Source organism: Oncorhynchus masou, unplaced genomic scaffold (genome assembly GCF_036934945.1).
Source record: "Oncorhynchus masou masou isolate Uvic2021 unplaced genomic scaffold, UVic_Omas_1.1 unplaced_scaffold_2454, whole genome shotgun sequence".
Classification (NCBI taxonomy): domain Eukaryota; kingdom Metazoa; phylum Chordata; class Actinopteri; order Salmoniformes; family Salmonidae; genus Oncorhynchus; species Oncorhynchus masou.
In genome coordinates, this window is record NW_027008907.1 from 42411 (window position 1) to 65914 (window position 23504).

The window sequence follows — 23504 nt, forward strand, 5'->3', positions numbered from 1 at the left end:
ATGAGAAGCAGCGACATGAGAGCGACATGAGAAGCAGCGACATGAGAAGCAGCCACATGAGAAGCAGAAGAGAAGCAGACATGAGAAGCAGCGACATGAGAAGCAGCGACATGAGAAGCAGTGACATGAGAAGCAGCGACATGAGAAGCAGCCACATGAGAAGCAGTCACATGAGAAGCAGTCACATGAGAAGCAGCCACATGAGAAGCAGAAGCAGTGACATGAGAAGCAGCCACATGAGAAGCAGCCGACATGAAACAGCGACATGAAGCAGCGACATGAGAAGCATGACATGAGGAAGCAGCCACATGAGAAGCAGCCATGAGAAGCAGCCACATGAGAAGCAGCCACATGAGAAGCAGCCACATGAGAAGCCACAGAAGCAGCCACATGAGAAGCAGTGACATGAGAAGCAGTCACATGAGAAGCAGCCACATGAGAAGCAGCGGTGACATGAGAAGAGAAGCAGCGACATGAGAAGCAGCGACATGAGAAGCAAGCGACATGAGAAGCAGCCAGAAGCAGCGACATGAGAAGCAGCCACATGAGAAGCAGCCACATGAGAAGCAGCCACATGAGAAGCAGCCACATGAGAAGCAGCCACATGAGAAGCAGCGACATGAGAAGCAGCGACATGAGAAGCAGCGACATGAGAAGCAGCGAAAGGCCTTGTTATGCCACATTACACCTGGCATAGAAACACTATCAAACTTCACCACTGGGAGGCAGACATCTGCATGTTTTTGTGAGATTGTCATTTCAATGATTACATTGTGTGATATAGGCTATAGTACAGATATGTAGAACAGTGTCAAAGAATACTGAAGTACTCACTGTGAGAATCTTAGTGAGACTGAAGTACTCACTGTGAGAATCTTAGTTGGACTGAAGTACTCACTGTGAGAATCTTAGTTGGACTGAAGTACTCACTGTGAGAATCTTAGTTGGACTGAAGTACTCACTGTGAGAATCTTAGTTGGACTGAAGTACTCACTGTGAGAATCTTAATTAGACTGAAGTACTCACTGTGAGAATCTTAATTGGATTGAAGTACTCACTGTGAGAATCTTAATTAGACTGAAGTACTCACTGTGAGAATCTTAGTTGGACTGCAGTACTCACTGTGAGAATCTTAGTTGGACTGCAGTACTCACTGTGAGAATCTTAATTGGACTGAAGTACTCACTGTGAGAATCTTAGTTGGACTGAAGTACTCACTGTGAGAATCTTAGTTTCAGATCAGCAGCACTGTACTGTCCTTGGAATGGATGACTGAGAAAGGAGGGAATAACACAGGTTATTTATCCAAGTCAAACATCTAGATATGTTACATTTAGAAGACACTAAAGATGACCAATCCAACACCAAGCTACCACCCTTAGAGCCTCTACCACCCTCAGAAACTCTACCACCCTCAGAAACTCTACCACCCTCAGAAACTCTACCACCCTCAGAAACTCTACCACCCTCAGAAACTCTACCACCCTCAGAAACTCTACCACCCTCAGAAACTCTACCACCCTCAGAAACTCTACCACCCTCAGAATGTCTCTCTTACCCTGGGGTGATCTCGGCCATGGCTGGGTGCTTGTTGATGAACCACACTCTGTAGTTGTGTGTGATCCTCCAGGCTGAGATGAAGGAGCGCCCCAGTCCGCTAAGCAACTTCTCATTATCTGGACAGACAGAGAGACAGAGACCGAGAGACAGAGACCGAGAGACAGAAAAGAAAGAGACAGACATACAGACAGACAGACAGAGACAGACATACAGACAGAGAGACAGAGAGAGACAGAAAGAGAGAGACAGACAGAAAGAGACAGACAGAGAGACAGAGACAGAAAGAAGAGAGACAGAAGAGAGAGACAGAAAGAGAGACAGAGAGAGAAAGGGAGAGAAAGAGAGAGGCAGAAAGAGACAGAAAGAGAGAGACAGAGAAAGAGAGACAGAGAGAGAAAGAGAGACAGAAAGAGACAGAGAAAGAGACAGAGAGAGAGAGAAAGAGAGACAGACAGAGAGAGAGAGACAGCAAACAAACATTTAGCCTTTTGTTGTGAAATCCTCTGAAAACAAATGATTTTCTCTGTGCTAATCAGACATGAATCTATAGACTTGATTGAGGGGAAAGTTTAGTAATCAAGTTGCTGGTGATGGTTGAAAATGGATATAAATGATGGTTGGATAGAAGATGACTACTGATGGACCTGCAAAAATCAATACCTTCTAGTAAGGTATCATCAATACCTTCTAGTAACGGTATCATCAATACCTTCTAGTAAGGTAGACGGTATCATCAATACCTTCTAGTAAGGTAGAGTGTATCATCAATACCTTCTAGTAAGGTAGAGTGTATCATCAATACCTTCTAGTAAGGTAGAGTGTATCATCAATACCTTCTAGTAGGTAGAGTGTATCATCAATACCTTCTAGTAAGGTAGAGTGTATCATCAATACCTTCTAGTAAGGTAGAGTGTATCATCAATACCTTCTAGTAAGGTAGAGTGTATCATCAATACCTTCTAGTAAGGTAGAGTGTATCATCAATACCTTCTAGTAAGGTAGAGTGTATCATCAATACCTTCTAGTAAGGTAGAGTGTATCATCAATACCTTCTAGTAAGGTAGAGTGTATCATCAATACCTTCTAGTAAGGTAGAGTGTATCATCAATACCTTCTAAGTAAGGTATCATCAATACCTTCTAGAGGTGTATCATCAATACCTTCTAGTAAGGTAGAGTGTATCATCAATACCTTCTAGTAGTAAGGTATCATCAATACCTTCTAGAGGGTATCATCAATACCTTCTAGTAAGGTAGAGTGTATCATCAATACCTTCTATTAAGGTAGAGTGTATCATCAATACCTTCTAGTAAGGTAGAGTGTATCATCAATACCTTCTAGTAAGGTAGAGTGTATCATCAATACCTTCTAGTAAGGTAGAGTGTATCATCAATACCTTCTAGTAAGGTAGAGTGTATCATCAATACCTTCTATTAAGGTAGAGTGTATCATCAATACCTTCTAGTAAGGTAGAGTGTATCATCAATACCTTCTAGTAAGGTAGAGTGTATCATCAATACCTTCTAGTAAGGTAGAGTGTATCATCAATACCTTCTAGTAAGGTAGAGTGTATCATCAATACCTTCTAGTAAGGTAGAGTGTATCATCAATACCTTCTAGTAAGGTAGACGGTATCATCAATACCTTCTAGTAAGGTAGAGTGTATCATCAATACCTTCTATTAAGGTAGAGTGTATCATCAATACCTTCTAGTAAGGTAGAGTGTATCATCAATACCTTCTAGTAAGGTAGAGGATAGGAGGGAGTGTATGTAGAGTCCAAACTGGGCCCTGATCCACTCGTCCCCTCCCTCCCAGCCGGTCCCATCCAGAAACACGTCCTCACGGTTCTCTGTCACGTGTTTGACCAGGTAGTCAGCAAAACGCAGGTCAGCGGTGGTCAGGCCTAGCAGCTTCCTCAACTCAGGGTCCCCAATCTGGAGCTTAGCTTCCTCCACCTAGTGGGATGGACGGAGAGACACACACAATAACTCATGATACAGGTCAAATCAGATTTCACATGGGAGAGTTAAACACATCCAGGATATGATAACATCTGTAACTCTGGTCAAAAGTAGTGCACTGTGTAGGGAATAGGGTGCCATTTGGGACACACCCTTAGAATAATGCGCATTTCGGGCCAACAGGACCCAGGAGAAAGAAGAGATGGAGAGAGATGGAATTGAAGAATCCATAGGCTCTAACCACTTCTGGGAAAATTGGAAAACACTAAACAAACAACAACATGAAGAATGATCTATCCAAAATGGAGATGTATGGGTAAACCACTTCTCCAATCTTTTTGGCTCTATAACAAAGAACAAATAGCAAAACATATACATGATCAAATACAAATCTTAGAATCAACTATTAAAGACGACCAGAAACCACTGTATTCTCCAATTACCTTGAATGAATTACAGGACAAAATAAAAACCCTCCAACCCAAAAAGGCCTGTGGTGTTGATGGTATCCTCAATGAAATGATCAAATATACAGACAACAAATTCCAATTGGCTATACTAAAACTCTTTAACATCATCCTTAGCTCTGGCATCTTCCCCAATATTTGGAACCAAGGGCTGATCACTCTGATCCATAAAAGTAGAGACAAATTTGACCCCAATAACTACTGTGGAATATGCATCAACAGCAACCTTGGGAAAATCCTCTGCATTATCATTAACAGCAGACTCGTACATTTCCTCAGTGAAAACAATGTACTGAGCAAATGTTAAATTGGCATTTTACCAAATTACCGTACAACAGACCATGTATTCACCCTGCACACCCTAATTGACAAACAAACCAAAAGCAAAGTCTTCTCATGCTTTGTTGATTTCCAAAAATTCTTTGACTCAATTTGGCATGAGGGTCTGCTATATAAATTGATGTAAAGTGGTGTTGGGGGTAAAACATGCAACATTGTAAAATCCATGTACACAAACAACAAATGTGAGGTTAAAACTGGCAAAAAAACTCAGATTTATTTTCCTCAGAGCTGTGGGGTGAGACAGGGATGCAGCTTAAGCTCCACTCTCTTCAACATGTATATCAATGAATTGGCACGGGCACTAGAAAAGTCTGCAGCACCCGGTCTCACCCTACTAGAATCTGAAGTCAAATGTCTACTGATGATCGTTGCCCAAGAGCACACAAAAACCTATACATACCTTGGCCTAAACATCAGCGCCACAGGTAACTTCCACAAAGCTGTGAACAATCTGAGAGACAAGGCAAGAAGGGCCTTCTATACCATCAAAAGGAACATAGAATTTGACATCCCAATTAGGATCTTGCTAAAAATACTTGAATCAGTCATAGAACCCATTGCCCTTTATGGTTGTGAGGTCTGGGGTCACCAACCAAGAATTCACAAAATCGGACAAACACCAAATTGAGAGACTGCATGCAGAATTCTGCAAAAATATCCTCCATGTTCACTGTAAAACACCAAATAATGCATGCAGAGCAGAATTAGGCCGATACCCGCTAATTATCGAAATCCAGAAAAGAGCAACTCAATTCTACAACCACCTAAAAGGAAGCGATTCCCAAACCTTCCATAACAAAGCCATCACCTACAGAGAGATGAACCTGGAGAAGAGTCCCCTAAGCAAGCTGGTCCTGGGACTCTGTTCACAAACAAAAGCAGACACCACAAAGTCCAAGGACAGAAACACAATTAGAGCCCCAGGACAGCAGCACAATTAGACCCCACAGAGCCCCAGGACAGCAGCACAATTAGACCCCACAGAGCCCCAGGACAGCAGCACAATTAGACCCCACAGAGCCCCAGGACAGCAGCACAATTAGACCCCACAGAGCCCCAGGACAGCAGCACAATTAGACCCAACCAAATCATGAGTAAACTAAAACATAATTATGTCAAGTAGTTAACAAAGAAACAGAGCAAACTAGAATGCTATTTAACACACTGGAAAGAATGAACCAAAAACAGAGCAAACTAGAATGCTACATGGCCCTAAACAGAGAGGACACAGTGGCAGAATACCTGACCACTGTGACTGACCCAAACTTAAGGAAAGCTTTGACTATGTATAGACTCAGTGAACATAGCCTTGCTATTGAGAAAGGCCGCCGTAGGCAGACATGGCTCTCAAGAGAAGACAGGCTACGTGCACACTGCCCACAAAATGAGGTGGAAACTGAGCTGCACTTCCTAACCTCCTGCCCAATGTATGACCATATTAGAGACACATATTTCCCTCAGATTACACAGATCCACAAAGAATTTGATCAAAATTGAATTTGTTTTCAACTCCCTTATCTACTGGGTGAAATACCACAGTCTAAACATATGTTTCCCATGCCAATAGATTGAGAGAAGAGATGGAGAGAGAATATATGGAGCGAGATGGAGAGATTTAATTGTATCTATTTTACCAGGTAAATTGACTGAAAAAACATTTTAATTTACAACAACAACCTGGGGAGTAGTTACAGGGGAGAGGAGATGAATGAGCCAATTGGAAGATTGGGATGATTAGGTGACATTATGAGAGCCAGATCGGGAATATAGCCAGGACACTGGGGTTAACACCCCTACTCTTACGACAAGTGCTGTGGGATCTTTAGAGACCACAGCGAGTCAGCACACCCGTTTAACGTCCCATCTGAAAGACGGCACCATACACAGGGCAATGTCCCCAATCACTGCCCTGGGGCATTGGGGTATATATTTCTTTAGACCAGTGGAAAGAGTGCCTCCTACTGGCCCTCCAACACCACTTCCAGCAGTATCTGGTCTCCCATCCAGGGACTGACCAGGAACAACCCTGCTTAGCTTCAGAGGCAAGCCAGCAGTGGTATCAAGGCTGCTGGAAAGAGGAAAGATGGAGAGATAAGGAGAGTGATAGATTGTTTGAATACATACATAAGGGATCCAGCCGGTAACGCCGCCATTTTTTAAAATAACGAAAATCATCCAAAATAGCACCCTAACAGCTTCAGGGAGAGAGAGAATAGATGTAGAGAAGGAGAGAGAGAGAAGAGAAGGAGAGAGAGAGAGAAGGAGAGAGAGAAGAGATGGAGAGAAGGAGAGCGAGAGAGAAGAGATGGAGAGAAGGAGAGCGAGAGAGAAGAGATGGAGAGAAGGAGAGCGAGAGAGAAGAGATGGAGAGAAGGAGAGCGAGAAGAGAAGGAGAGCGAGAAGAGAAGGAGAGCGAGAAGAGAAGGAGAGCGAGAAGAGATGGAGAGCGAGAAGAGAAGGAGAGCGAGAAGAGAAGGAGAGCGAGAAGAGAAGGAGAGCGAAGAAGGAGAGCGAGAAGAGAAGGAGAGCGAGAAGAGAAGGAGAGCGAGAAGAGAAGGAGAGCGAGAAGAGAAGGAGAGCGAGAAGAGAAGGAGAGCGAGAAGAGAAGGAGAGCGAGAAGAGAAGGAGAGCAAGAAGAGATGGAGAGGGAAGACTCACGTCAACGATTGCGTCGCTCAGGTGCCTCTGCTGACGGAAGAGGATGTTGGTTGCCCGGCAACAAAGCCGCGCACCGTGACATCAGACAGCAGGTGGTGCTGCTGCAAGGCCATGTAGGGCAGGCACAGGTAACCCTGGCAGCGACACACATACAGGTTAAAGGTCACTAATGTATGTGTGTGTGTGTGTGTGTGTGTGTGTAGATCTAGTCAGAGAGAGGACACACTCAACAGCGGAGTTACAGTAACATCATTATATGTTGTTTGTAATGGGTCAATGTTTACCATGGTGTTATGCAACCCTCTGGTGATTAAACTGACTGTTTCCCTGCAGGAGGACTGGAACAGCAGAGCTCGCATGTGTGTGTGTGTGTGTGTGTGTGTGTGTGTGTGTGTGTGTGTCCTTGTAGTACTGGAAAAGCAGAGCTCACATGTGTATGTGTATGTGTGTGTGTGTGTGTGTGTGTGTCCTTGTAGTACTGGAAAAGCAGAGCTCACATGTGTATGTGTATGTGTGTGTGTGTGTGTGTGTGTCCTTGTAGTACTGGAAAAGCAGAGCTCGTGTGTGTGTGTGTGTGTGTGTGTGTGTGTGTCCTTGTAGTACTGGAAAAGCAGAGCTCGTGTGTGTGTGTGTGTGTGTGTGTGTGTCCTTGTAGTACTGGAAAAGCAGAGCTCGTGTGTGTGTGTGTGTGTGTGTGTGTGTGTGTGTGTGTGTGTGTGTGTGTGTGTGTGTGTGTGTGTCCTTGTAGTACTGGAAAAGCAGAGCTCGCGTGTGTGTGTGTGTGTGTGTGTTTGTAGTACTGGAAAAGCAGAGCTCGTATGTGTGTGTGTGTGTGTGTGTCCTTGTAGTACTGGAAAAGCAGAGCTCGCATGTGTGTGTGTGTGTGTGTGTGTGTTTGTAGTACTGGAAAAGCAGAGCTCGTATGTGTGTGTGTGTGTGTGTGTGTCCTTGTAGTACTGGAAAAGCAGAGCTCGTATGTGTGTGTGTGTGTGTGTGTGTGTGTGTGTTTGTAGTACTGGAAAAGCAGAGCTCGTATGTGTGTGTGTGTGTGTGTGTGTGTGTGTGTGTGTGTGTCCTTGTAGTACTGGAAAAACTCTTCTCACCCACTCGTCACCACACCCATGTGTGGGCGCTTTGAAAACGCAAATACCTGACCAACTGACATTTATGGTGGAGTTTACTACAAATCTAGATATCAGAGAATAAATCTAGATATCGGATGTTTTTCTATGATGGCTCAAAGATCAACCCCCACCCTGTAACTAAAGAGGAACGATCCACCCCCACCCTGTAACTAAAGAGGAACGATCCACCCTGTAACTAAAGAGGACGATCCACCCTGTAACTAAAGAGGACGATCCACCCTGTAACTAAAGAGGAACGATCCACCCTGTAACTAAAGAGGAACGATCCACCCTGTAACTAAGAGGAACGATCCACCCTGTAACTAAGAGGAACGATCCACCCTGTAACTAAAGAGGAACGATCCACCCTGTAACTAAAGAAGAACGATCCACCCTGTAACTAAAGAGGAACGATCCACCCTGTAACTAAGAGGAACGATCCACCCTGTAACTAAAGAGGAACGATCCACCCTGTAACTAAAGAGGAACGATCCACCCTGTAACTAAAGAGGAACGATCCACCCTGTAACTAAAGAGGAACGATCCACCCTGTAACTAAAGAGGAACGATCCACCCTGTAACTAAAGAAGACGATCCACCCTGTAACTAAAGAGGAACGATCCACCCTGTAACTAAAGAGGAACGATCCACCCCCTCCCTGTAACTAAAGAGGAACGATCCACCCTGTAACTAAAGAGGAACGATCCACCCCCACCCTGTAACGAAAGAGGAACGATCCACCCCCACCCTGTAACTAAAGAGGAACGATCCACCCTGTAACTAAAGAGGACGATCCACCCTGTAACTAAAGAGGAACGATCCACCCCGTAACTAAAGAGGAACGATCCACCCTGTAACTAAAGAGAAACGATCCACCCCCCACCCTGTAACTAAAGAGGAACGATCCACCCCGTAACTAAAGAGGAACGATCCACCCCGTAACTAAAGAGGAATGATCCACCCTGTAACTAAAGAGGAACGATCCACCCCCACCCTGTAACTAAAGAGGAACGATCCACCCTGTAACTAAAGAGGAACGATCCACCCTGTAACTAAAGAGGAACGATCCACCCTGTAACTAAAGAGGAACGATCCACCCTGTAACTAAAGAGGAACGATCCACCCTGTAACTAAAGAGGAACGATCCACCCTGTAACTAAAGAGGAGCGATCCACCCTGTAACTAAAGAGGAACGATCCACCCTGTAACTAAAGAGGAGCGATCCACCCTGTAACTAAAGAGGAACGATCCACCCTGTAACTAAAGAGGAACGATCCACACTGTAACTAAAGAGGAACGATTCACCCTGTAACTAAAGAGGAACGATCCACCCCCACCCTGTAACGAAAGAGGAACGATCCACCCCCACCCTGTAACTAAAGAGGAACGATCCACCCTGTAACTAAAGAGGAACGATCCACCCCCACCCTGTAACGAAGAGGAACGATCCACCCTGTAACTAAAGAGGAACGATCCACCCCCACCCTGTAACTAAAGAGGAACGATCCACCCTGTAACTAAAGAGGAACGATCCACCCCACCCTGTAACTAAAGAGAAACGATCCACCCCACCCTGTAACTAAGAGGAGCGATCCACCCTGTAACTAAAGAGGAACGATCCACCCTGTAACTAAAGAGGAACGATCCACCCTGTAACTAAAGAGGAACGATCCACCCCCACCCTGTAACTAAGAGGAACGATCCACCCTGTAACTAAAGAGGAACGATCCACCCTGTAACTAAAGAGGGACGATCCACCCTGTAACTAAAGAGGAACGATCCACCCTGTAACTAAAGAGGAACGATCCACCTGTAACTAAAGAGGAGCGATCCACCCTGTAACTAAAGAGGAACGATCCACCCTGTAACTAAAGAGGAGCGATCCACCCCCACCCTGTAACGAAGAGGAACGATCCACCCCCACCCTGTAACTAAAGAGGAACGATCCACCCTGTAACTAAAGAGGACGATCCACCCTGTAACTAAAGAGGAACGATCCACCCGTAACTAAGAGGAACGATCCACCCTGTAACTAAGAGAAACGATCCACCCCCACCCTGTAACTAAAGAGGAACGATCCACCCTGTAACTAAAGAGGAACGATCCACCCCCACCCTGTAACTAGAGGCACGATCCACCCCACCCTGTAACTAGAGGCACGATCCACCCCCACCCTGTAACTAGAGGCACGATCCACCCCCACCCTGTAACTAAAGAGGAACGATCCAGGCTGTAACTAAAGAGGAGCGATCCACCCCCACCCTGTAACTAAGAGGAGCGATCCACCCTGTAACTAAAGAGGAACGATCCACCCCCACCCTGTAACTAAAGAGGAACGATCCACCCCCACCCTGTAACTAAAGAGGAACGATCCAGGCTGTAACTAAAGAGGAACGCTCGATCAGTTGGCTGTTGCCTTGGCAACATGTAGGTGAATAATTTAAAAAGCAGGTCAAGGTCTCTGTGGATTAGAAACACTGCTAGTTGATTGGTCGACGGTGAGAGAGCTCTACAGACGCCGATAAAGATCTTTCTAAATATACGCTGAAAGGATCTGGGTTGAGCTGGGTACCTTGGTGAAGATGGCGAGTGGCAGGCCATATTGGTCCTCTTCCAGTCCAGACACCAAGCTCTGAGAGACAGCTCCCTGGCCTCCTGGCCCTGCCGACGGGCCCCGGGGCTGCACCGTGATGGGGATACCCGTCTCCAGACCCCCTGAACCCCCCGTCTCAGAGTCTCTAGTCCCTTCCTCCAAAACACTGGGATCCAGTGTCTCCCAGTCGCTCTCCGAGGAGTCTAGGGAAGTCCGGGAGGGGGGCTTCAGCTGGGTGTTCTCCCTAGTGGAGGTCTCTGGGGAAGTCCGGGAGGGGGGCTTCAGCTGGGTGTTCTCCCTAGTGGAGGTCTCTGGGGAAGACGATGTCCTCTGTGAAGCCTTCACTGTGGAGGTGGTGTCTCCGAAGCCCTCCTCCCCCATTAGCTCCACGGTGGCGTTGGTGATGTCAGTGACGGAAACAGAGACCAGGTCCTCTGCTCCAGACACACAGTCTCCGAGTGTGATATCCTCGGAGACGCTGCTCTTCGGCCGGTAGTGGGAGGAGTCAGCCAGGCCGTGCTCTATCATACCTTGAGGAAGAAACACAGCATACATGATATCCTGACCTATAGGACTCAACATCACCTTTGACCTTCAGTATGGGGGAAGAAGAATCCAACAACATGTGTACCAAATATCACCCATACGTACAATATCACCCACACTCGCCACAAATCACCCACACTCGCCACAAATCACCCACACTCGCCAAAAATCACCCACACTCGCCAAAAATCACCCACACTCGCCACAAATCACCCACACTCGCCACAAATCACCCACACTTGCCACAAATCACCCACACTCGCCACAAATCACCCACACTCGCCACAAATCACCCACACTCGCCACAAATCACCCACACTCGCCACAAATCACCCATACTCACCAATATTAATCCTAATACAATATTCACTATATCATAGGGATCTGGTCAAAAGTAATGCACGGTGGTTAGAGTGTAGAGGTGGCAGGTAGACTAGTGGTTAGAGTGTAGAGGCGGCAGGTAGCCTAGTGGTTAGAGTGTAGAGGCGGCAGGTAGCCTAGTGGTTAGAGTGTAGAGGAGGCAGGTAGACTAGTGGTTAGAGTGTAGAGGCGGCAGGTAGCCTAGTGGTTAGAGTGTAGAGGTGGCAGGTAGCCTAGTGGTTAGAGTGTAGAGGTGGCAGGTAGCCTAGTGGTTAGAGTGTAGGGGCGGCAGGTAGCCTAGTGGTTAGAGTGTAGAGGTGGCAGGTAGCCTAGTGGTTAGAGTGTAGAGGTGGCAGGTAGCCTAGTGGTTAGAGTGTAGAGGTGGCAGGTAGCCTAGTGGTTAGAGTGTAGAGGTGGCAGGGTAGCCTAGTGGTTAGAGTGTAGAGGCGGCAGGTAGCCTAGTGGTTAGAGTGTAGAGGCGGCAGGTAGCCTAGTGGTTAGAGTGTAGAGGTGGCAGGTAGCCTAGTGGTTAGAGTGTAGAGGTGGCAGGTAGCCTAGTGGTTAGAGTGTAGAGGTGGCAGGTAGCCTAGTGGTTAGAGTGTAGAGGTGGCAGGGTAGCCTAGTGGTTAGAGTGTAGAGGTGGCAGGGTAGCCTAGTGGTTAGAGTGTAGAGGTGGCAGGGTAGCCTAGTGGTTAGAGTGTAGAGGTGGCAGGTAGCCTAGTGGTTAGAGTGTAGAGGTGGCAGGTAGCCTAGTGGTTAGAGTGTAGAGGTGGCAGGTAGCCTAGTGGTTAGAGTGTAGAGGAGGCAGGTAGCCTAGTGGTTAGAGTGTAGAGGTGGCAGGTAGCCTAGTGGTTAGAGTGTAGAGGAGGCAGGTAGCCTAGTGGTTAGAGTGTAGAGGCGGCAGGTAGCCTAGTGGTTAGAGTGTAGAGGTGGCAGGTAGCCTCGTGGTCAGATCGTTGGACCAGTAACTGAAAGGTTGCTGGATCGAATCCCCGAGCTGACAAGGTAAACATGTTGTTCTGTCCCTGAACAAGGCAGTTAACCCACTGTTACCCGGTAGGCCGTCATTGTAAATAAGAATTTGTTCTTAACTGACTTGCCTGGTTAAATAAAATAAATGTTTAAAAACTACTGTATATAGGGAATAGGGTATCATTTGAGACGCACAGTGACTGGTGGACTCCTCTCACCTGGGAACAGAGACAGTACGGTCATCAGAGCTCCCACTAGCCTGTTGACTGGAGACACGTAGAACAGGACCTGAGAGAGGGGGGGGGACATACACACAGTCATCCATGGGGAGATAAGTTCCCTGGAGGTGTTTTATGTTCGTTCTGTCCCTCTTGGGGTAGAAACGATGACTGACGACATGCTCTCTTGCTGTGAGGTCACTGTGTGTGGTACATGTCATTGGGTTGTGATATGCTGTCGGTGCTAAATCACGTTTTCACCTTCTTCTCCAGCAGAATCAGTTTGAAGAGGATCAGAACCTGGGGAGGGGGGTGGTAGAGAAGTAGAGAGAGAGAGAAGGGGAGAGTTAAGGAAGCATGTTAATTAAAGCACAACAATTAATTAAACTACAATCTTTGGCAGGTGTTTCCAGGGGGATTTCCCAAATGGCACCCTACTCCGTTTATAGTGCACTACTTTAAGACCAGATCCCACAGGGACCTGGGCTACCGCTCGTCGGGCTACGGTTCTCTGGGCTACAGTTCTCTGGGCTACAGTTCTCTGGGCTACGGTTCTCTGGGCTACGGTTCTCTGGGCTACGGTTCTCTGGGCTACGGTTCTCTGGGCTACGGTTCTCTGGGCTACGGTTCTCTGGGCTACGGTTCTCTGGGCTACGGTTCTCTGGGCTACAGGTCTCTGGGCTACAGGTCTCTGGGCTACGGTTCTCTGGGCTACAGTTCTCTGGGCTACAGTTCTCTGGGCTACAGTTCTTCAGGCTACTACTGGTCAACAGTAGTGCACTATATAAGGGAATAGGGTGCCATTTGGGACTCAACTTAAACCTTTACAAGTCATCTGCTTGCCTCAAAACACATAAAATGTACCTTGTGTCGAAAGTGCAGTATTAAATCTCTTGGTGACATACCTGTCGGGAGAGAATGTGAAGAATGTGAAATTTGCCTCAAGGAGGACATTTCTATCACACGTGTGAATATGTGTCCCAAATTACACCCCCATTCCCTATAGAGGGTAATACTTTCGACCAGAGCTCCATGGGCCCTACATAGGAAATAGGGAGACATTTTGGATGCCAGCTGAGCTCATGAGAGAAGACCCCCCCCTTGTAAAGATGCAGCCTGTTTCTGTAAGCTGGGTTTATCACCATAACAAGTGGCTCAATTGTCACACGTGACAGACATTTTTCTGCAGCTAATCTAGGACATGTTTAGAGGCTACGACAATTGACACCTGATCACCCCACAGATGACCAGGGCCTATAGCCTAACGCAGGGCCTATAGCCTAACGTAGGGCCTAAAGCAGGGCCTAAAGCCTAAAGCAGGGCCTACAGCCTAATGCAGGGCCTACAGCCTAATGCAGGGCCTAAAGCCTAAAGCAGGGCCTAAAGCCTAACGCAGGGCCTAAAGCAGGGCCTAAAGCCTAACACAGGGCCTAAAGCAGGGCCTACAGCCTAATGCAGGGCCTAAAGCAGGGCCTACAGCCTAATGCAGGGCCTAAAGCCTAATGCAGGGCCTAAAGCCTAAAGCAGGGCCTAAAGCCTAACGCAGGGCCTAAAGCAGGGCCTAAAGCCTAACACAGGGCCTAAAGCAGGGCCTACAGCCTAATGCAGGGCCTAAAGCAGGGCCTAAAGCCTAACACAGGGCCTAAAGCAGGGCCTACAGCCTAATGCAGGGCCTACAGCCTAATGCAGGGCCTAAAGCCTAAAGCAGGGCCTACAGCCTCACGCAGGGCCTAAAGCAGGGCCTACAGCCTCACGCAGGGCCTAAAGCAGGGCCTAAAGCCTAAAGCAGGGCCTAAAGCAGGGCCTACAGCCTCACGCAGGGCCTAAAGCAGGGCCTAAAGCCTAAAGCAGGGCCTAACGCAGGTCCTAACTCAGGTCCTAAAGCCTAATGCAGGTCCTAAAGCAGGGCCTAACGCCTAAAGCAGGGCCTAAAGCCTAAAGCAGGGCCTAAAGCCTAAAGCAGGGCATAAAGCAGGGCCTAACGCAGGTCCTAAAGCCTAAAGCAGGGCCTAAAGCCTAAAGCAGGGCCTAACGCAGGGCCTAACTCAGGGCCTAAAGCAGGGCCTAACGCCTAAAGCAGGGCCTAAAGCCTAAAGCAGGGCCTAAAGCAGGGCCTAACGCAGGTCCTAAAGCCTAAAGCAGGGCCTAAAGCCTAAAGCAGGGCCTAACGCAGGTCCTAAAGCCTAAAGCAGGGCCTAAAGCCTAAAGCAGGGCCTAAAGCCTAAAGCAGGGCCTAACGCAGGTCCTAAAGCCTAAAGCAGGGCCTAAAGCCTAAAGCAGGGCCTAAAGCCTAAAGCAGGGCCTAACGCAGGGCCTAACTCAGGGCCTAAAGCCTAAAGCAGGGCCTAAAGCCTAAAGCAGGGCCTAACGCAGGTCTAAAGCAGGGCCTAAAACAGGATCTAAAGCCTAAAGCAGGGCCTAAAACAGGGCCTAAAGCCTAAAGCAGGGCCTAAAACAGGGCCTAAAACAGGGTCTAAAGCCTAAAGTAGGGCCGAAAGCAGGGCCTAACGCAGGTCCTAAAGCAGGTCCTAAAGCCTAAAGCAGGGCCAAAAGCAGGGCCTAAAGCAGGGCCTAAAGCAGGGCCTAAAGCCTAAAGCAGGGCCTAAAGCAGGGCCTAAAGCCTAAAGCAGGGCCTAAAGCCTAAAGCAGGGCCTAACGCAGGTCCTAAAGCCTAATGCAGGTCCTAAAACAGGGCCTAAAGCCTAAAGCAGGGCCTAAAACAGGGCCTAAAACAGGGTCTAAAGCCTAAAACAGGGACTAAAACAGGGCCTAAAGCCTAAAACAGGGCCTAAAACAGGGTCTAAAGCCTAAAGCAGGGCCAAAAAGCCTGAAACAGGGCCTAAAGCAGGGCCTAAAGCCTAAAGCAGGGCCTAAAGCAGGGCCTAAAGCCTAAAGCAGGGCCTAAAGCCTAAAGCAGGGCCTAAAGCAGGGCCTAAAGCCTAAAGCAGGGCCTAAAGCCTAAAGCAGGGCCTAAAGCCTAAAGCAGGGCCTAAAGCCTAAAGCAGGGCCTAAAGCAGGGCCTAAAGCCTAAAGCAGGGCCTAAAGCAGGGTCTATAGCAGGGCACTATGAAGGGTCTATAGCAGGGCACTATGAAGGGCCTATAGCAGGGCACTATGAAGGGTCTATAGCAGGGCACTATGAAGGGTCTACAGCAGGGCACTATGAAGGGTCTACAGCAGGGCACTATGAAGGGTCTATAGCAGGGCACTATGAAGGGCCTATAGCAGGGCACTATGAAGGGCCTATAGCAGGGCACTATGAAGGGTCTACAGCAGGGCACTATGAAGGGTCTATAGCAGGGCACTATGAAGGGCCTATAGCAGGGCACTATGAAGGGTCTATAGCAGGGCACTATGAAGGGTCTACAGCAGGGCACTATGAAGGGTCTATAGCAGGGCACTATGAAGGGCCTATAGCAGGGCACTATGAAGGGTCTATAGCAGGGCACTATGAAGGGTCTATAGCAGGGCACTATGAAGGGCCTATAGCAGGGCACTATGAAGGGTCTATAGCAGGGCACTATGAAGGGTCTACAGCAGGGCACTATGAAGGGTCTATAGCAGGGCACTATGAAGGGTCTACAGCAGGGCACTATGAAGGGTCTACAGCAGGGCACTATGAAGGGCCTATAGCAGGGCACTATGAAGTGAATGGGGTGCCATTTGAAGCCAGGGAGAATAGCAGAACAGTTTTACCCAGGAACACTTGGGATCCCTCTAGAGCTGTCCCTCTCAGGGAGCTGTTCATGTGTTCATACAACTCCTACAGATGGAGAGAAAGAGAGAGAGAGGAGCGGTAGAGAGAGAGAGGAGAGGTAGAGAGAGAGAGGAGAGGTAGAGAGAGAGAGGACAGGTAGAGAGAGAGAGGAGGGGTAGAGAGAGAGAGGAGAGGTAGAGAGAGAGAGGAGGGGTAGAGAGAGAGAGGAGGGGTAGAGAGAGAGAGGAGGGGTAGAGAGAGAGAGGAGGGGTAGAGAGAGAGAGGAGGGGGAGAGAGAGAAAGAGGGGGAGAGAGAGAAAGAGGGAGAGAGAGAAAGAGGGGGGAGAGAGAGAAAGAGGGGAGAGAGAGAAAGAGGGGGAGAGAGAGAAAGAGGGGTAGAGAGAGAAAGAGGGGGAGAGAGAGAAAGAGGGGTAGAAAGAGAGGGGAGAGAGAGAAAGAGGAGGGGTATTAAGAGAGGAGGGGGAGAGAGAGGAGGGGTAGAAAGAGAGGAGGGGTAGAAAGAGAGGAGGGGTAGAGAGAGAAAGAGGGAGAGAGAGAGAGAGAGGAGGGGAAAGAGAGAGAGGAGGGTCGAGAGAGAAAGTTGGGGAGAGAGAGAGGAGGGTAAAGACAAGGTTCTGAGTTCAATGTTCCACAAACGCGTGAGGTCACACATCACAGAATAAAAGGGATTAAAGACTTGGGGACTAAACATCTGACCGTGAAAGAGAGCTGACTGGAAACACTCACCTTCAATATCGAAATCTGTGAGAAGTCTTTCTCCTCAAAGTAGGCGTGTGTGATGAGCTGCAGTTTAGCTTGGAGGAGACCGTACAGAGGCTGGGGAAGAAGGACATCATTGACCAAGTGAAGGGTTGTCACCAGTCGTCTACAATTCAAACTGAATAATGGCTGATTTCACCAATGTGCAACTTCACTGGCTCATTTGAAAAAAATAAAAATAATATAAAAAAGAGCTATATTTAATTTTGATTTTGATTAAGGTTGTCCTCTGACCCAGGGGTCATCGGGGCGTACGGACAGAGAGGGGAGGTTGTCCACTGACCCAGGGGTCATCGGAAACGTACGGACAGAGAGGATGCTGTCCACTGACCCAGGGGTCATCGGGGGCGTACGGACAGAGAGGAGGCTGTCCACTGACCCAGGGGTCATCGGGGGCGTACGGACAGAGAGGAGGCTGTCCACTGACCCAGGGGTCATCGGGGGCGTGCGGGCGGACAGAGAGGGGAGGCTGTCCACTGGACCCAGGGGTCATCGGGGCTGCGGACAGAGGAGGCTGTCCACTGACCCAGGGGTCATCGGGGGCGTGCGGACAGAGAGAGGCTGTCCACTGACCCAGGGGTCATCGGGGCGTACGGACAGAGAGGAGGCTGTCCACTGACCCAGGGGTCATCGGGGGCGTACGGACAGAGAGGAGGCTGTCCACTGACCCAGGGGTCATGGAGGGCCGGGGGCCTACGAACAGAGATGAGGCTGTCCACTGACCCAGGGGTCATGGAGGGCCGGGGGCCTACGGACAGAGAGGAGGCTGTCCACTGACCCAGGGGTCATAGAGGGCTGGGGGCCTATGGACAGAGAGGAGGCTGTCCACTGACCCAGGGGTCACAGTGTTACTTTTCATAGAGCGATCCCCACCCCTCTCTCCCTCTTTGTCACATCAGGACACACACCACTCGACTGAGGACACACACACAGACACACACACACACTCACCACTTGACTGAGGACACACACACAGACACACACACACACACACACCACTTGACTGAGGACCCACACACACCACTTGACTGAGGACACACACACACCACTTGACTGAGGACACACACACACCACTTGACTGAGGACACACACACACAGACACACACCACTTGACTGAGGACACACACACACACCACTTGACTGAGGACACACACACTCTTCTGGACCGTCTCCCTGGTGACGTCAGCCAGACGGACCTTCAGGGACTGAAAAAGAAAACAACAAACACTGACGTGTCAGGAAACATGAAATGGGTCGAGACTCTACTCTGTAGACCAGCTGGTAGAGAGAGACTCTACTCTGTCGACCAGCTGGCAGAGAGGACTCTACTCTGTCGACCAGCTGGCAGAGAGAGACTCTACTCTGTCGACCAGCTGGTAGAGAGAGACTCTACTCTGTCGACCAGCTGGTAGAGAGAGACTCTACTCTGTCGACCAGCTGGTAGAGGAAGACTCTACTCTGTCGACCAGCTGGTAGAGACTCTACTCTGTCGACCAGCTGGTAGAGAGAGACTCTACTCTGTCGACCAGCTGGTAGAGACTCTACTCTGTCGACCAGCTGGTAGAGAGAGACTCTACTCTGTCGACCAGCTGGTAGAGAGACTCTACTCTGTCGACCAGCTGGTAGAGAGACTCTACTCTGTCGACCAGCTGGTAGAGACTCTACTCTGTCGACCGGCTGGTAGAGAGAGACTCTACTCTGTCGACCGGCTGGTAGAGAGAGACTCTACTCTGTCGACCGGCTGGTAGAGACTCTACTCTGTCGACCGGCTGGTAGAGAGACTCTACTCTGTCGACCGGCTGGTAGAGAGAGACTCTACTCTGTCGACCGGCTGGTAGAGAGACTCTACTCTGTCGACCAGCTGGTAGAGAGAGAGACTCTACTCTGTCGACCAGCTGGTGAGAGAGACTCTACTCTGTCGACCAGCTGGTAGAGAGAGACTCTACTCTGTCGACCAGCTGGTAGAGAGAGACTCTACTCTGTCGACCAGCTGGTAGAGACTCTACTCTGTCGACCAGCTGGTAGAGAGAGACTCTACTCTGTCGACCAGCTGGTAGAGAGACTCTACTCTGTCGACCAGCTGGTAGAGAGACTCTACTCTGTCGACCAGCTGGTAGAGACATGAGGGGAACCAACCTTAGCTTCTATTTGGCGATAGCAGGAGACTCCGTACATACACTTCACATCTGCTCCAGCGAGAGGAGGGAGGTGGAAGAACACAGTGTCTGAGAAACAAAACAACAAATCACATCATTAGTTACTATTTTCCAGGAATGGGCCACCTGCAATAACATGCGGTTGTTTTCACCTACGAAACGTACATGAATGCACTGCCTGTAAGTCGCTCCAGATAAGACAGTTCTACAACTCTCTCTGATCTGAGATTTGTCGTAACGTGGTCTTTAGTTAATTAGCCCAAAAAAAAAACAGCAACAGCAATTTCAGCACTCGCAAATTAATTACACATTAAGAAGTGAGAATCTGTTGTTTGTAGCGACCCAAAAGACGACTGAAAATCACCTTGTTAATCTTCCCTCTGTTGTTGTAATCAGCACCAAAACATCGTTAGCCTTACAGACCGGCAAATTATAACTGTCAAAAAAATCACATCCTCCATAAAAAAAATCACATCCTCCATAAAAAATCACATCCATAAAAAAAATCACATCCTCCATAAAAAATCACATCCTCCATAAAAAAATCACATCCATAAAAAAATCACATCCTCCATAAAAAAATCACATCCTCCATAAAAAAATCACATCCATAAAAAAAATCACATCCTCCATAAAAAAATCACATCCTCCATAAAGAAAATCACATCCTCCATAAAAAAATCACACAGTGGCAGTTATTATTACGGCTACATAAGGCTACATAAGGCTACTGCAACGCTGCTGTTGGTGTGATGGAGGAGTCGGGATGTTTTGGTACGAATTCCAACAACAACAGAGGGGGAAGATGATAACATTAGAAAGGCACAAGACTCCATCTGTAATGGATCACGAGGATCTGTGGAAATGTCAGTCAACTCGATCAGAGAATCTGGGGTTCGGCACTTGGATCAGGAGGCCAGTTGCCATGACGACGGTAAGAGACGGAGTGTTTTTTTCCCCCAATGTTGCTAAGGCATCCTCCACTCTCAGAGCTACAGTCAGGGACACAGACTACAACCAAGGAGCCGTCTCCGTGACTACAACCAAGGAGCCGTCTCCGTGACTGCAACCAAGGAGCCGTGACTACAACCAAGGAGCCGTGACTACAACCAAGGAGCCGTGACTACAACCAAGGAGCCGTGACTGCAACCAAGGAGCCGTCTCCGTGACTACAACCAAGGAGCCGTGACTACAACCAAGGAGCCGTGACTGCAACCAAGGAGCCGTGACCGCAACCAAGGAGCCGTGACCGCAACCAAGGAGCCGTGACCGCAACCAAGGAGCCGTGACCGCAACCAAGGAGCCGTGACCGCAACCAAGGAGCCGTGACCGCAACCAAGGAGCCGTGACCGCAACCAAGGAGCCGTGACCGCAACCAAGGAGCCGTGCCCGCAACTAAGGAGCCGGCCCGCAGCAAGGAGCCGTGACCGCAACCAAGGAGCCGTGACCGCAACCAAGGAGCCGTGACCGCAACCAAGGAGCCGTGACCACGCAAGGAGCCGTGACCGCAGCAAGGAGCGTCTCCGTGACTGTAACCAAGGAGCCGTGACTGCAACCAAGGAGCCGCCTCTGTCAGCAACAAGGCCAGAAACAGGTCGGGGCAGACAGACTGGGCCCGGCGGCACAGTACAGCTAGCTCTGGTCCATGGCGTTACTCGCGGCTCACTGACCCTGAGCCTTTAGCGTCAGCAAGCAGCATGTAACACCTGGACCATAACAACAGCACAGCCAAGGACATATGAAGAGCCACACAGCTGTGGTCTGGCTTCCTCTCCTCAGCACGATGCACTGCCCTACTCAGTGAACTGTGTCATCCCATGCATGAGTCTGTCTCATGTTGCCGTTGCTCCTGTAGCCCGACTGCACTGCAGTGAATCACTCCCTAATCAGAATGTACTGCATCGGTGAGGTTTATACAGCCGGCCAACAAGCAGCCAGTGAATCACTCCCTAATCAGAATGTACTGCGTCGGTGAGGTTTATACAGCCGGCCAACTAGCAGCCAGTGAATCACTCCCTAATCAGAATGTACTGCGTCGGTGAGGTTTATACAGCCGGCCAACTAGCAGCCAGTGAATCACTCCCTAATCAGAATGTACTGCATCGGTGAGGTTTATACAGCCGGCCAACAAGCAGCCAGTGAATCACTCCCAGACAACACTACAGGGTCTACAGTGTAAAACATGGACTAGGTGAGGATTTGTACAGTACAGAGATGATTTCAAATCTGCTTCTACACATACCGGAGTGCAGTTAAACTAATCATTTTTACTAATATTGCAGGGTTAAGGGTCAGGGTAAAGGTCAGGGGGTCAGGGTGTTTATGTACCTTCTTTGTAGTTGTGTGCTCTGTCAGGCAGGGTTAAGGGTCAGGGTAAAGGTCAGGGTCAGGGTGTTTATGTACCTTCTTGGTAGTTGTGTGCTCTGTCAGGCAGGAAAAAGGTCAGGGGGTCAGGCTGTTTATGTACCTTCTTGATAGTTGTGTGCTCTGTCAGGCAGGGTTAAGGGTCAGGGTAAAGGTCAGGGTGTTTATGTACCTTCTTGGTAGTTGTGTGCTCCGTCAGGCAGGGTTAAGGGTCAGGGTCAGGGTGTTATATACCTTCGAAGTAGTTGTGTGCTCCGTCAGGCAGGGTTAAGGGTCAGGGTAAAGGTCAGGGTGTTTATGTACCTTCTTGGTAGTTGTGTGCTCTGTCACGCAGGGTTAAGGGTCAGGGTAAAGGTCAGGGGTCAGGGTGTTTATGTACCTTCTTGGTAGTTGTGTGCTCCGTCAGGCAGGTTAAGGGTCAGGGTTAGGGTCCAGGGTGTTTATGTACCTTCTTGGTAGTGTGTGCTCCGTCAGGCAGGGTTAAGGTCAGGGTTAAGGGGTCAGGGTGTTTATGTACCTTCTTGGTAGTTTGTGCTCCGTCAGGCAGGGCAAGGAAAGGCAGGTACTTCCACTCCTCAGGCAGTTGTTGCTGTCATGGCCCTCCTCAGGGATGAGGGGGGGTAGGAGTATTCCACCTGGGGAAGGAGAGACTGCAGATGTCGGCACGAGATACAGCACCAGAAACCAGCACCCAGAAACCAGCACCCAGAAACCAGCACCCAGAAACCAGCACCCACGATCCATCCTACTAACCTACACACAGTTACAAAGCTATCCATCTTACTCATGGAACAGATTGGCTCAGCATAGGCCTGGGAGTAGCTAAAATGACTCAACGAGAAAGCAAGTGTCTTTATTCCAGAATAGTGTTGTTTAATCTTCTGTTTTACTTCTAGGGCTTAAAATAAGACAGCGAAAATATGAGATCACACAGTCAGGACAACACGAGGGAGTGTAGAGTCAGACAACGGCGGGAGTGTAGGGAGTCAGGGCAGCTGCAGGAGTGGAGGTAGAGTTTGCATCAACACGGGGCGGGAGTCAGGACAGCGCGGGGAGGGGAGTCAGGACAACAGGGAGGAGTGTAGAGTCAGGACAATGAGTAGCAGAGTCAGGACAGCGTGAGCAGACAGAAGGTTCAGGAGGGGAGTGGATAAGGCCAACGCGGGGAGTGCAGAGCCAGACAACGCGAGGGAGGGAGTGTAGAGGCAGGACAACGCGGGAGTGTAGAGTCAGGACAACGCGAGGGAGGAGTGTAGAGTCAGGACAACGCGGGAGTGTGAGAGTCAGGACAACGCGAGGGAGGGAGTGTAGAGTCAGGACAACACGAGGAAGTGTAGAGTCAGGACAACACAAGGGAGTGTAGAGTCAACATGCGGGAGTGCGTGGAAGTACATTAGAGTGTCTAGTTTGAGAAACAGACGCCTCACAAGTCCTCAACTGGCAGCTTCATTAAATAGTACCCGCAAAACACCAGTCTCAACGTCAACAGTGAAGAGGCGACTCCGGGATGCTGGCCTTCTAGGCAGAGTTCCTCTGTCCAGTCTCAACGTCAACAGTGAAGAGTCGACTCCGGGATGCTGGCCTTCTAGGCAGAGTTCCTCTGTCCAGTCTCAACGTCAACAGTGAAGAGTCGACTCCGGGATGCTGGCCTTCTAGGCAGAGTTCCTTCTGTCCAGTCTCAACATCAACAGTGAAGAGTCGACT

The 23504-nt window shown here is 49.0% G+C and overlaps 1 pseudogene; it reads right to left on the reverse strand.

Annotated features, from left to right (window-relative positions):
• Positions 1-1214: 1214 nt before the first annotated feature.
• LOC135533564 (late secretory pathway protein AVL9 homolog) lies at positions 1215-22435 on the reverse strand (annotated as a pseudogene).
• Positions 22436-23504: the final 1069 nt, after the last annotated feature.